The sequence below is a fragment of the Tursiops truncatus genome, chromosome 5 (assembly GCF_011762595.2).
Source record: "Tursiops truncatus isolate mTurTru1 chromosome 5, mTurTru1.mat.Y, whole genome shotgun sequence".
Classification (NCBI taxonomy): domain Eukaryota; kingdom Metazoa; phylum Chordata; class Mammalia; order Artiodactyla; family Delphinidae; genus Tursiops; species Tursiops truncatus.
The window spans coordinates 28,451,630-28,467,808 of NC_047038.1; the positions used below are offsets into that span (position 1 = coordinate 28,451,630).

General features: G+C 35.3%; 1 protein-coding gene across 1 annotated transcript in view; it reads left to right on the forward strand.

Annotated features, from left to right (window-relative positions):
- Positions 1 to 16,179, forward strand: part of LOC109548747 (uncharacterized) — a 680,792-nt gene that overhangs the window by 495,778 nt on the left and 168,835 nt on the right. Inside the window, exon 15 of the mRNA XM_073804971.1 lies at positions 8,322 to 8,375. The gene's annotated coding sequence lies outside the window, so the exon portion shown is untranslated. The remainder of the gene's footprint in view (positions 1 to 8,321; positions 8,376 to 16,179) is intronic.

A 16,179-nucleotide genomic window follows, 5' to 3' on the forward strand; every position in this document is an offset into this window, starting at 1 on the left:
TAACAATGCCATAAATGTGATTTCATAGAAGGAATAAGGCTTTAAATGGCTGATCCCTACAAAATGTAAACCAAAACAATTTCTCTTTACAAAGAAGGAAGTGGATCCTAACCAGTGCTGTAGATCTCCATAGTAAGAAACTAAACTAACTTTAGTCCTCTTTACTGGAGACCTGTTTTAAATGAATGATTACACATTATTTAAAATAATCACGTGAAGTAATTAATTTTCTCATTGTTGGTCTTGTTCTCTCTATCCATCATACCTAGAAAAGTGTCAGGTTTTTTAGAAGGAATTCCGTTATTGTTGAATGACTGAATGAAAAATGAACTATCGTACAATATTGATCTCACCTACGGCAGGATTATCAGCCTCCATGTTAAAATATTTACTTGTGTTTACAACTCTTCTGTTTGTTGAGAAGTTTTTGAGTAAAGAGATATTAATTCATTTATCCTTATATTGTCATACAATCCTTAGCATAGAGCTCTGTACTTGGGAAAATCTAATAAAATGGTTGTTAAATACATGGATATAAGTACATTTGTTTCAGTATAATTTGGACATTTCAGTTGGTATACAAACATATAAAAGAGAGATTAAATGTTAGTTAAATACATTTAATCATTATTCCTTTTTAAAAGACTTTTTCTCTAAGCAAAATTCAACTGAAAATGACTTGTATTATTATATAAGGTATTTTAAAACTTTAGGTATCATTTTTTATAAATTTAATGTTTTATATAAATATTTCAGTTCCAAATGTCTGGGCTTAAAATCATTTATTAAGTTTATTATATAGTTTATCAATTTCTAAGAACAAACACAATTTAGGAGTGGAAATTCTGAGAAGAAGGTATCAGGTGACTGATAATGAAAATGATACACTAAGACTGAGCTGGGGATTGTGCAGAGCATGTTCTGATTTTCTATATCTCCTCTCAGATTTCTCCAGCAGTCTAATTTCAATTTCACATATTCCCACACTGTCATTTGGAACTTATTGAGCATGACAGACTTTGTTGAAATGAATAATCCCAAAGAACACCCAAATATTTCTTTTACTCTATATAACTATCCGCTTAAATCTAAATTGTTTTCTTTTTATAGGCATGTTATTCAACTAACAGTGTAATGGTCACCTTTTCTTATGGTATATTTTCCAGTTGGTAATATACGATAGTTTAAGGAGCACATATAATTCTTAGTTTTATGGTAGTGTTTTACCATCATGATGCTATGGCATAGGATAGATGAGGGAAAGATCAACAATCCCAAATTATACTAAATGACTACATAGTGGAAGAAGTTACGTTTTCCTTCTTAAGGGCTCCAAAAGGAAATTGTGAAATATCAAGACAGTAAGGAATATAGCTGTAATGATTAGCAGGGAAACTTTATGTAGCTGGTGGAGAAAAAAAATAGTTTTAGGATCAGAAAATTTAAAAATCTGTAGTGTAAATCTGTGTGTATATGCCAGAGAAGAAGCAAATCTAAAAGGTGGTTAAGAAATTTTCTTAATTGCTTTACAATTTTAAAGAACTGTGTTGTAAATCTAATCTAAGTGATTTTAAGTTTAGCCAACACTCAGCTACTTTCAAGGAAAGGAGAGAAGTAGAATGAGAGGTTTCAAAATTAGAAGATATGGTTAAATAAGTTCAAGTCCTTTAGAAAATCCTGTTCCAGTCTTTCATATAAAGCTCAGTATTTAAACAAAGGGTAGTCTCTCTCTTACTGACCCTCCTTTGGCCACTTCCTCATTCATTTAACTTTTTATCTAGAAGATGGTAGACTTTAGTGTTTTCTTTGGAGAACTTGGAATATGAGCACTGTACATGGTAGAAGATGATAAATCACCTTGTTAAGTGACCTTCTTTTTGATAAATTAACTCATGTTGGTAAGTAAACAGTGAGTCATTTTTTTTTCTGAAGCTATTGTGAGATCCAAGACCCCAAGGAGCCTAATTTCATATAGCAATCAATTTCAAAGATTGTGAGAGAGTGGTGACAGAAGCTACCAGCCAATTTGATTCATCAGGGCTTAACACAATGGTGGGGTTTCTTGGCTTTTTTCCAACTCTCTTAAATTTGTTTTTCTTAAAACTAGAAAATAGTTCAGAAAACCTGCATATATTACATTTCTATTATGCATTAACTCTAGAGCAGGACTATAATTTTCTTCTACATAGAACTTGTATTTCTATGTAATGGATATTTCAACCTAATTCCTATGAAGTGAATATTTCTTTCATGAATAGTTTTTCCACTGTTTTGTTGCACTAATTTTGTTTCTGGATTCTTTAATCATCTATACATCAAGAAATCTGGCTTTTTTGCTTTCATCTGTGACTCTTCTTCAATCTTACCATTTCTTTTCAATACAGCAGCACAATGACCCTTAAAACTTAAGAAAGATCATGTCACTCCTCTGCTAAAAAAAACCTCAATGGCTTCCCTTAAAAGAATCTGCAAGGCCCTATTATTATCAATATGATTTTCATATTGATATTTAGAGTTAATTGAGGCTTCCTTGTTTTGCTGCTACATGATCAGTTTCTGAAATAACTCATATGTACTTCAAAGAATGTGTATTCTGGGAGAGGTGGGATCAACATGGCCGAGTAGGGAGATCCTAAGCTCACCTCCTCCCATGAATGCACCAAAACTACAACCTCATATAGAACAACTTTCTCTGAGAATGACCTAAGGACTAGCAGAACAGCTTTTCTACTATTAAGGATATAATGAAATAAAAAAAAAAAAGCACTGAGATGCATGGGAGAGGAAGACAAGTGATCTAGTCAGGACCCACACCCCAGGTGGGCCCAAAAGAGGAAGGGGATATCACAAACTCAGAGGTCCTCCCTAAGGAGTGAGGGATTTTAATCCCACATTAGACACCCCAACCCTCAGAACCAGCACTGGGAAGAGGAGCCCCCTTAATTGGTTTTCAAATATAGCAGGGCTTATTATGACTTGGAGAGTCAGAGGGCTGTAGGAAATTAAGACTCCGCTTTTAAAATCTCATGCACCTAAATTTGCTCATTCCAAGTCCTAGCACAGAGGCAGCAGGTCAAAAAGTGCTTGGAGCGCCAGATGTCCTGCTAAGGCACATCAGTACCCCTCCCCCATCCCACATTCGGCTGTGGCTGCAACCACGCCTCCAAAGTGGTGGCTCCTGGTATGCCCCAGGAGAAGCCCTGGCCTGGGAAGGGTTCTGGCTCCAGTCACTCCCCCCACCTCCCTGCCAAAGTGGCAGCTTCTAGCATGCCCCTGGAGAGGTCCTGGCCCACCCAGGTTCCAGCCCTGCCCAACCCCCACCAAAGTGGCAGCCGTGCTCTGGTACGTGCCGGGCTCTGTATTCAGCCCACCTTGCCAAGGTGCTGGCCCTGGCACACCCTGAAAAAAGCCCTAGCCCATGCTTGCTTCAGCGTCCACCCTTCCACCCAAGGCAGGCACATGCAGTTTGCATACATGTGCAAAAATAATAAAATGGCAATAAGTATATACCTTTCAATAATCACTTTAAATGTAAATGGACTAAAAGCCCCAACCAAAGGACAGAGGGTGGCTGAATGGATTTTTTTTTTTTAAAAAGACCCATCTATATGCTACCTATAAGAGACTCACTTCAGAGCTAAAGACATACACAGACTGAAAATGAAGGAATGGAAAAGGATATTCCATGCAAATGGAAACAAAAAGAAAGCTGGGGAAATTACTCATATCAGAAAAAATAGACTTTGGAACAAAGACTATAACAAAAGACAAAGAAGGGAATTCCATAATAATAAAGGGATCAATCGAAGAAAAGGATATAACATTTGTAAACGTACATGCATCTAACATAGGAGCACCTAAATATGTAAAGCAAATATTATCAGACATAAAGGGAGAAATTGACAGTGATAAATTAATAGTAGGGGACTTTTACTTGTGTCAATGAACAGATCTCCAGACATAAAATCAGTAAGGAAACATGAGTCTTAACACATTAGATCAGATGGACTTAATAGACAGCTATAGAACATACCAACCAAAAACAGTAGAATACACATTCTTTTCAAGTGCACGTGGAACCTTCTCCAAGATATATCACATGCTAGGTCACAGAACAAGTCTCAATAAATTTAAGAAGATTGAAATCATATCAGGCATCTGTACCAACAACAACAGTATGAAACTAGAAATCAATTACAGGAAGAAAACTGGAAAAAACACAAGACATGTGGAAACCAAACACATGCTGCTAAAAAACCAATGGGTCAATGAAGAAATTAAAGAGGAAATTTAAAAATTGAGATGAATGAAATTAGAAACAGAATTTTCCAAAATCTATGGGAAGCAACAAGAGCAGTCCTAAGAAGAATGTATATAGTGATACAGGCCTACCTTAGAAATAAAAAAAAGTTTCAGATAACCTAACTTTACACATAAAGGAATTAGAAAAAGAAGAACGAACAAGGCCCAAAGTTAGAAGAAGGAAGGAAATAATAAAGATCAGAGTGGAAATAAATGAAATAGAGACACCCTCCCCCAAATTGAAAAGATCAATGAAACTAAGAGCTGTTTTTTTAAAAGATAAACAAAATTGATAAACCTTTAGTCAGACTCATCAAGGAAAAAAAAAAAAAAAAGGGCCCAAATTAATAAAATTAGAAACGAAAGAGTATTTATAACCAATATCATAAAATACAGACAATCATAAGAGAATTTTACAAACAATTGTATGTCAACAAAGTGGACAACCTAGAAGAAATGACTAAATTCCTAGAAACATACAATATTCCAAAACTGAAACAGGAAAGAACAGAAAATCTGAACATACTGATTACAAGTAATGTAATTAAATCAATAATCAAAAACTCCCAACAAACAAAAGTCCAGGATCAGACAGCTTCACAGGGGAATTCTACCAAATATTAAACGGTTAATATGTATCCTTTACAAACTGTTCCAAAAAATTGAAGAGTAGGGAACATTTCAGACTCATTCTATGAGGCCAGAATTACTCTGATACCAAAATCAAAGACACAATAAAAAGGAAAATTATAGGGCAGTATTTCTGATGAGCATAAATGCAAAAATCTTCAACAAAGCATTAGCAAATCAAATCCAAGATACACTTAAAGGATCATAAATCATGATTAAGTGGTATTTATTCCAGAGATTCAAGGATGGTTCAATATTTGCAAATAAATAAATGTGATACATCACATTAACAAAACAAAGGATAAAAATCACATGATTAGGGCTTCCCTGGTGGTGCAGTGGTTGAGAGTCTGCCTGCCAATGCAGGAGACATGGGTTCGTGTGCCGGTCCAGGAAGATCCCACATGCCGCGGAGTGTCTGGGCCCATGAGCCACAGCTGCTGAGCCTGTGCGTCCAGAGCCTGTGCTCCGCAATGGGAGAGGCCACAACAGTGAGAGGCCTGCGTACCGCAAAAAAAAAATTAATTAATTTAAAAAAAATCACATGATTATCTCAATAGTTGCAGAAAAAGCATTTGGCAACATTCATTCATGATAAAAACTCTCAACAGAGTTGGTATAGAGGGAACATATATCAATGTTATAAAGGCCATTTATGACAGCCCTACAACTAACATCATACTGAAAGGTAAAAAGCTAAAACCTTTTCTTCTAAAATCAGGAACAAGGCAAGAATGCCCACTCTTGCTACTTTTCATTCAACATAATATTGGAAGTCCTAGCCATAGGAATAAGACAAGAAAAAGAAATATAAGGCATCCAAATTGGAAGGGAAGTAGTAAAACTGTCACTATTTGCAGATGACATGGTACTATATATAGAAAATGCTAAAGACTCCACCAAAATAAAAATTAGAAACAATAAATTCAGTAAATTTGCTGGATACAAATGAGAAATCTGCATTTCTACACACTAATAATGTTTATAGAAAGAGAAATCAAAGAGAAAATCTCATTTACAGTTGTATCAAAAAATAAAATATATAGAAATAAATTTAACCAAGGAAGTGAAAGACCTGTACTATGAAAACTATAAGACATTGTAGAAATTGAAGATGACACAAATAAATGGAAAGATATTCCATGTTCATGGATTGGAAGAATTAATATTGTAAAGATATTCATAATACCCAAAGCAATCTACAGATTCAATGCAATCCAGATCAAAACACCAAAGGCATTTTTCACACAACTAGAAAAAATAATCCTAAAATTTGTATGGAACCACAAAAGGCCCCAAATATAGACAAAGCAGTCTTAAGAAAGAAAAACAAAGCTGGAGGCATTATGCTCCCTGATTTCAAACTATACTATAAAGGTATAGTAATCAAAACTGTGTGGTACTGGTACAAACACAGATATATAGATCAGTGGAACAGAATAGAGAGCCCAGAAGTAAACCCACACTTATATGGTCAATTAATCTACAACAAAAGAAGCAAGAATATACAATGGGGAAAAGAGTTTCTTCAGTAAGTAGTGTTGGGAAAACTGGACAGCTACTTGTAAAAGAATGAAACTAGACTAATTTTCACACTATGTAAAAAAAAAATAAACTCAAAAATAAACCAGCATGATCACATCAAACTAAAAAGCTTTTATACAGAGAGGAAATCATTGACAAAATAAGAAAGAAACCTATTGAATGGGAAAAGATATTTGCAGATGATATGTCTGATAAGAGGTTAATACCCAAAATATATAAAGAACTCATACAACTCAATATCAAAAAAGCAAACAATCTGATGAAAAATGGGCAGAGGACCTGAATAAACATTTTTCCAAAGAAGATACACAGATGGCCAACAGATACATGAAAAGATTTTCAACCTGTATCAGGAAAATGAAAATCAAAACCACAGTGAGATATCACTTCACACCTGTCAGAATGTCTATTATCAAAAAGACAAGAAATAACAAGTGTTGGTAAGGATATGGAGAAAAGGCAACCCTTGTGCACTGTTGGTGCAGCCACTGTACAAAACTATATGGAGATTCCTCAAATAATAAAAGTGGACTATCATATGATCCAGAAATTCCCCTATTGGGTATTTATCCAAAAAAGAAAAAAACAAAAACACTTAATTTGAAAATATATATGCATTCCTATGTTCATTGCACTGTCATGTACAATAGCCAAGATATGGAAGTAATCTAAGTGTCCATGGACAGATGAATAGATAAAGAAGATGTGATGTATGTATCCAATGGAATATTACTCAATCATAAGAAAGAATGAAGTCTTGCCAGTCTGGAGGGTATTATGCTGAGTGAAATAAGTCAGACAGAGAAAGACAAATAGTGTGTGTTTTCACTTATATCTGGAATCTAAAAAATAAAACAAATGAAGAAATAAAACAGAAACAGACTCACAGGTACAGAGGAAAAACTAGTGGTTGCCAGAGAGTAGAAGTTAGGAGGATGGTCAAAATGTTGAATAGGATTAAGAGGTACAAAGTACCAGTTATAAAATAAATAAGTGACAGGGAGGTAATGCACAGTACATGGAATATAGTCAGTAATATTATAATAACTTCATATGGTAATCTGTAAAAATATTGAATCACTATGTTGTATGCCTCAAACTATATAATATTGTAAATTAACTATACATCAATAAAAAGTAACATATTCTGTATCTGTTGCGTGCATATTTCTATATTAGATCAAGGTTGTTGATTGTGCTGTTCAAATCTACATTCTTGCTAATATTCTAGGTGTTTGATCTATCAGTTTCTGAGCTGAGAATATGAAAATCTCCTAAGGTATTATGGATTTTTCAATTTCTCTGTTTTATTTTTGCCTTGAAGAGTATGAGGCTATATTTTTAGAAACATTCATACTTATGATTGTTACATCGTCATAGGCCATTGTTTCTTTTATCAGTGAATAATGTCACCTTTTCTCCCTATTAATCATTTTTGTGTTTTATTAATAGCTTTATCAAGCATTATTTTGATAAATATTTGCCTGTTTTTTCCCCTCACTATTTAAGTGAATATTTCTTTGTCATTATGTTTTAAACTTGTCTTTAGTAAATTTAGTGATATTGCAGATAATCAAATCTCAGAATCTCTACTTCAATGAATGTGTTTAATTGATTTTTATTGATTATAATTGCTAATATATTTGATTATAATCCTATCATCTTACGCTATATTTTTCCTGGATTTTTATTGATCGTTGTTTTCATTTCTTTTTGTGAATTGGTTACCTCCACTCCATACATATGATTTTGAAATTTAAACAGCCTATGTCTATATAGTGTTTATTTCTGTCATATCCCTACAGGTTTAATTGACCAATTCTTTTGTTTGTTTCTTGACACAGGTTTCTCTGCCTTATGAGTAAGTGCGAATTCATGTTTCACACTTTTTGTACAAGGTAGGTATTCTTTATCAACTCATGACCCAGAGTATGTGGCCTATATCTGTGTTGTATTTCCAGGCCAAGGTGCAAAATTTTTTTTCTAGTTCACTAACTCTGGTTATCTTTTCATGGAAGAGACAACTCCTTTCTGGTTCCTGGATTTGTGGATAAACTTGGGTTTCTTTGTTCCTGCTTCTTACCTTGTACAAGATCTGTAGTGTTGGCTCTCATCCTTACTTGTTCATGAAAACCCCAGCGTCTACTTGTATATGTTATATTGAAATCCTGTGTACTTAACCTTTCGCAGTTTGGAATGCATGTGTGTCTGCCTGTATATCTGTCTACCTAGCTAGCTAGCTATCATCTATCAGTTACCTGTAGGTATTGATAATTGTTAGAATTTTGTCCATATATATATATATACCAAAAGACCTTTTGGTCTCATATGGCATTCTGTCAGCACAACTACAAATCCTGATTTCCTTATTCTTGCCTCATATAATTACATTTTATTTTTCATTACTTACATTTAAGCTTTTTTTCCATCTCATTTAATGTTTTTGGAGGCAAAATATTATATACTTATTTATAGGGAATGTTGATGCCTATTAATATGGTTGGTTTTAAAATTTATAGCTGCTTGAATTCTGGTGAGTTCTAGGTGATTAGGAAGAAACCCTCCCTAACACACACACACAAAGTATAAAGGTAAATGAAGTTCCAAACAATTAGATAAGATGTAAATTCTTATAGGAAGTAATAAGTTCACACAGAGCAGGAATTCATAGGACAAAGCTCACCTGAGCTTCTCTTGATTCACAGAAGTAATGACCATGAGTTACAACTGCCAGATCTGAAGCGCTGACTTTTCATCCCTTTATACTGACCATTTGGAGAGCCTACGTTAGAAAACCAGGTGTGTCTATTTCAGGGAATGTTTACAATCACTGGATTTTCCGGGCTCTTCCACCACACTCAGTGTTAGCACAACCATATGCTTACTTGAGAAGGTATACATATCTGGTGTTTCGAATAATTTCTCAGCCTTCACCTTTCCACTGTCTTGGAAAGCCTGTTTCTCCACAGATCACCACTAATTCTGATTTTATCTGGATAGTTCTGGTAATGAGTTTGGTCCAAATCCATTATCCTACAGTATAATTCAATCAGCAAACACTTATTGAGCACTATCTCATAGTCAGAATATAGGTGTTGGGGAAGTAGTAGAACACCAGACATCATTCCTATCTCAGGTGGTCTGGTGAGTTCAAGTGGTTGTGTGTTTTTCTCCCTTTCATTTTTTATTGTTGTTGTTATTATTGCTTTAGTTTTCTACAAATAGTTACCATGATATCTGTGTTGATAAAAAAATAAAATCTAGATAAAGTCTGGTATTAGACCCACTATTCTGCAGTGGTCAGAGCATGCTCAACTCATGATGCTCAATTGGGGTATTATACTTTGAGGGATATATAGACCGTCATTTATTCAGAAATGACTAGGACGTTGGGGAGATGTGAAACCATGTCACGCGAAAATTTGATTAAAATATTGGAGAAATAAAATTCGTCATAATAAAGTTGGGAAGTCTTATATTCACCAATCCCATGATCTCTTTTCACATAGCATAATGACATTGAGAGTAAAATGCCTGTCATCCTCTATTTCTGTCAATGTGAATGTCATATTAACTATTTTACCAGAGCCAGGCACATGGCTGTAGAACACATTTACTAGTTTGTTGCAGGCTCCCAATGGCTAGTAGTAGGAATCAGGCCCCTCCACTGTTTATTATTCACCAAATTCCAATGCCAATGGTGGCTCAAACCTTGTTTATATAAAAGAATGCTCAAACTACCATCGTATACTAGAGAATGCCCTTCACATTTGTTTCTGGGCAAATTCAAATGTGAATGGTCTTTAATTTATTTATTTACCAAGGAATAAATTATAGCTTTTCACACTGAGAATAAACTCTTTCCATCTGTCTCTTCTCAAAATTGTGTTGTACCACACATGGGGCTTTTGTGAGCCACGGATAGAGTCACATTTCTTTCTGCTAACTGAAACAAGCTTGTAGAAAGTTAACCATCAGAAAGTTAAATATTTGTTATGGGTTCAACAAATGGAAAATATGAACATGAAATTAGTTTTTCTTTTTCTTGAAAATATGATCTATCTGTAAAATGGTAGGACACAAATATTAAATGATTTTGGTGCATGATAAATTCATAGCTCTCTACATCAATTTGGGGAAAGAGGGGATAAAAAAATTGGAAATCTGGCCTGTTATCAAATTTAAATCGTTACCAGACAAGATCATGCTAAAGCCCAAATACTGTGGTTTGGAACTATCTGAGTCTATTTCAAATTATCCTTGGGCAACATCAGACAGGTTTAGATTCATTGACTTTATATAAGAAATTACTTTTTGCTTGTACTGGTTCCATCTGTTCTAAGCTGCAATGAACACATCCCTCTTGCGTCTGCAGCCCCAGGAAAGGTGTCTCACAGGTGCACGTGGGGCCACTTGCTGGTAAAACGTCGCTGAGATTCCTTTCCAACTCTAGTTTTAGATTTAACCCCTTTCTCAGAGAATCGAAGAGAGAAGCAGAGTGGAAAGAAAAGAATGCTTTATTCCTCAAAGTCAAAGAAAATTATATTCATATTCTTTCCTTCCTTTTTCCCTTGAAATATTTAAACTTGCATACACCATTTTATACTCTAGTTTTGAAGGTTAGCTTCAGAACATCTCTGGACACATCTTGTTTAGTGTCCTCTTGGGTATGTCATTTCAGTACAGTAGTGTTTATGCCAGTTCTAGTGAAGAAAATGAAGAGAGTGTTTTGCACACCAGCTGTAAGATGTAAAGTCTGTGACACTCCAGCACTTTTCAGAAGCCTCTCTTTCAATGAAAACTATTCATGAGGTCTCATCCTTTCACCCTTTACTGCCCTTTTTCTCTTCCCACTGCCATCTTCCAAGAAAAGTTTGCATAGTTGATACACTGAAGAAATACACATTTTTAATCACAATACATTTAGAAGTCCTTGATTTGCAGGTAGTACCTGGTATGTGTTAAGCACTTAGGCCATAATACAATATAATTGACGAATTGGAAACTAAAAAAAAAAAAAAATGTGCATTCTCTCTCAGTATTATATCTTCTACTTTGTAAAAACACCTTTATATTACTGAAAAATTAGGAATGTCTTATATTTCTGTATTGCTTCAGAAGAAAACAAATTTATGTTTTCTGTTTATTGTGCACTTGTGTATTTCACACAAAAGTTTAAATTTCCAATAAGCCTATGTATTCATGTATAGTCTAAGAAAAATAGGGCAAAACACTCCCAGTTCTGAAATCTCTTTTCCTTTGTTTTCATCCTCATAATGGCAACTTCATTTCATTTTCATTTTCTTATTTGCTCCCATTTCTCTCCCCCTGTAGTTACCCAGAGCTTGCCACACACAGAATGCAATTCCCAGCTCCCCTTCCAGATGGCTGTGGGCATGTGGAAGTCATATACTCTAGCCATTGGGCTGAAAGACAAGTTCTGTGGCAGCTTCTGGGGAAAATTTTTTAAGAGATGAATATAGTCTTTGTCCTCCTTTTCTTTTCTCTCATTTTGCTGCCAGAAGCATGGGTATAGGCCATCTTGGACCAGAAGCATGAGGCCACCCCTAAGAATGTTAGAGCAGTGGCTGGAGAAACCCCAAAGAGTTGCATTGTAGCACAACTCCATTGGGCAACAATTCACCATGTAGCCTTTATGCATAGTGCCCCTGGCGCTGGGTAATGTAGCAGCTTTAGGAGCTGGGTCCCTGAGGACTTTGTGGGAGTAGAGTCATTATTCCAGTCCCCTCACCCCCCAGAATTCATATGTGTGCAAAACAAGCTTCTTGTTAGGGCCATTGTGAATTTCGATTTCAGTGTTGTAGTTAAATCTAATACTGTTTTATACACTATCTGAAATAATGTTACAGGCTAGTTGGAAAATGAATATCATACATAAGATGGTATAAAACAATGACCAAGTTATGTGACAACAGATATAAATATAAAATTGTATTTTCGTTTATTAGATCTTCCACATTTAGGAAACACACACAAGGTGAGAGTTTCAAAACAAATGACCTAAAAGCAAAAATTAAAATATGTTGGTGATGGAAAGCAGATGAAGAGAATAGAATAAAGGAATAGAATTGGGCAATAATGAGACATGAGGTGGATGACACATGAGGAATTGAGATACAGATACCAGAGGGGGTACTGACTATAATGAGGAAGTATGTACGACTGGTATTTTGTTGGTGAGATCATGAGTTGATTTTTTTAATTAATTAATTAATTTTTGGCTGCGTTGGGTCTTCGTTGCTGCGCACAGGCTTTCTCTAGTTGCTGCGAGCAGGGGCCACTCTTTGTTGTGGTGCACAGGCTTCTCATTGCAGTGGCTTGGCTTGTTGCGGAGCATGGGCTCTAGGCACGTAAACTTCAGTAGTTTGTGGTACGTGGGCTCTAGGGGTGCGGGATTCAGTAGTTGCAGAACGTGGGCTTAGTTGCTCCGCGGCATGTGGGATCTTCCCGGATCAGGGCTTGATCCCGTGTCCCCTGCATTGGCAGGCGGATTCTTAACCACTGAACCACCAGGGAAGCCCCAAGAGTTGATTTTTAACTTACATTTCAAGAGTTATTAATGTATATATGTTTTCTCATTAGAGAAGTTAAAATCACCAGCTTGTAGATGATAGTGATCTTGTCTTTTATTATTTTATAATTTCCCAAAAAGGCCTTGTATTACTTTTTTAGTAAGAAAAAATACATGAATGTCCTTAAAATAAGTCACTACCCTTTTTCAGTGAAATTTCAAACTATTTCATGAGGAATTTGAACCATTTACATTGACCCTTCAGAAAGATTTAATTTCAAGGGATTATATGATAGCCTGATCATTTCCCATAGTAGCTCATGGCTACATTTAAAATTTTCCACTGTTGGGAAAGTCTTCCATATACTTAAGTTAAATCATGTGGTTTAGGTCAATTTTTCTTGATTGTCCCTTACTATAGATGCCATTTCATGTCCCATGAAAACAGAAACAATCATTTTAAAAGAGAATTCAACTGCATGATAGTAAAAGTAACATCTTTCCATTATAGAGTTTGACACATTACATTACACTACAATATGTGTATTTCACTTAATTTTTATAACAATCTGTGACAGAGGTATTCTTATTATCCTAAGTAATAGCTTAATATCACCTCTCCTGGAAATTGCTGAATTGAAAATTGAACCCAGCTCTTATACTGTCAAAGCCAGGGGCCTGTGGGTGTGAATCTAATTTTTATGACACGTGAAACCTAAATTATAAAATTTTAGGAGCCTTCCTTATGAAAAATAACACAGCATTAAAACCAAAATTAGATTCAGAAGTAACTATTTAGAATAAGGATAGATATAACAAGAAGTAAAAATTTTTTAAAAGCTAACAAATGTAACACTTCAAAATCCATATAAAAATGTAATATTTTTATTAATTAACTGCCTGACCAATGTCTATAATACTTTCTATCCTGAAATTTTTTTTGTAGGGAATACCCTGCATAATTTTTTTTTTTTTTTTTTTTTTTTTTTTTTTGCCATATGCGGGCCTCTCACTGCCGCAGCCTCTCCCGTTGCGGAGCACAGGCTCCAGACGCGCAGGTCCAGCGGCCATGGCTCATGGGCCCAGCCGCTCCGCAGCATGTGGGATCCTCCCAGACCAGAGCACGAACCCGTGTCCCCCGCATCAGCAGGCGGACTCTCAACCACTGCACCACCAGGGAAGCCCCTGCATAATCTTTTAATAGCCTCTTCATATGACAGTGATTTTGTAATTTCTTTATGTAGAGCAATAATTCAGTCTGTCTTCTAAAATAGTTGATGGAAATTACTGGGTTGTTTTTTTTTTTTAATTGATGGATCTGAAAAGTTTCAGCCTCACAAGTAATGTAAATTGATGTCAAGTAAAATTTTAGGTTTATTTTCAAATAAACTATCAACTTTCATGCATCGGCTATAAGGTTTCAAAATAAATTCTGTTGCTTTTCTTGCTCATTTTATCATTTTGCTTCATATTCTATGAAGTTTTAATCAGAATTTTCTTAGTTGTTTTCGTAAATAAATTTAAGGATGATTAAGAGTTACCTTCATTTGTGTCCAAATCAGGAATCTTGAGCTATGTAATACCATAGCTCAAAACTCTGATACTATATTCATTGCTAGATCAATGAACATGTAAGGAATTTTGTCACTGAACACTTGTATACAGATACAGCAATTTTGTATACAAGTGTTCAAGATGCATCTGGAGCAATTTTGTATAGCTTTTCATCTGGAACCTTCGGACTTCATCGGGCCACCATGAGTCAGACGTACTTAAACATGATCCAGTATGTTGGCATGCAGAAAGCAGGTGATTTGACTCACAAACATAGAAGCTGAAGGAATACTGCTGGGCTTATGTTCTACAAACAGAATTTCTGATAAAATTCTAATGTATTATAATTTCCTTAAAGGAATAAAGTGTTTGGTGCACTTACGGTTTATATGCTGCATTATGGAGTGTATTTCTTTCTTGATAGGAGAGAACTTATATTTTGTCTAGGCATTGATGAGAAGTAAATCCTTCACTTATAACTTTGCATGTTTGGTGATTGGAAAACTATCCAAAGGTTAGTTTCTGGCTCTATTCCTCCCTTCCTTCCTCCCTCCCTCCCTCCTTTCCTCCCTCCCTCTCTCTCTTCTTTTTTTCCTCTTCTGCTATCCATATACTTCCAGTCCTAAGCCTTCAAAGAGGTGTTCATATCATGGTATTGCCTTTGGCTCTGTCAGTGTTTGGTAGGACTGTGGGAGCCATTCTGTGGTAGCAGCAACTTAACTCTACACAGAAATTGCTGCAAATCCCTAAACTACACTCCAGTAAGTCTAAACTAATGTTTCTCTAAATAATTTTCCTTTAGCTGAATTTCAAAAATGCCCTTGGCTATTCTATTGTCACCCAAAACGAGGGGATGGAAATGGAAAGTTGGAGTAGAAGAAAACATATTTCTTAACAAAGTTCAGCCAAAATGTTTAACTTTAGAATATTTTGCAAAACCACATAACCTTCAGCATCTTGGAAGGGGCTGGTAAAGTGAAGGACACTCAAGTTTTAATAGCTTTCCAGCAAACCTGCCTCTATGCAGTGCTGCCATTTTAAAGATGTAGCTTTTGTATCTAAAGTTGAAATGCTCGACTCTCCATTGTTGGATAGAAGTGTAAAATCAGACTTATGGCTGAGGTTATATTTAAATCCAAATTTCGTATGTAATTTGTCAGCCTGTTGACCATTCTTTATGGGTCTTATTTATGTGTGAGTTCTTGTTTGTTTTATCATGGTCTACACGACACCCACACTTTGCAATGTATTGGGATGATTTGTTGCTTGTTAATACTTTCTAATAGTTAATGGTCATGCTATGTGGCTTTAACTTACTTAAAGTTTTAGTAGCGTCCTCCTGCTCACCTTATAAAGTGTACCAGAAAGGAACCCTGTGGTTACTTTTTTTTTTTTCTATTCTCTTTTCACTTCTACTGAGGTTGGATTATTTTGAAACGGGCAGGCAAAAATGTTGGTGGGTGGCCTGCATGTAGTATAGATTTCTGTTGGTGACTATATAGTATTGAAACCATCATATTATATTAGTGTTCACTAAGTAGAATGTGTTATATGTTGCAAGTCCATATATGCACCCACTATATTCATATTTTCCTTTGTCTAAAACAATGTTGCAT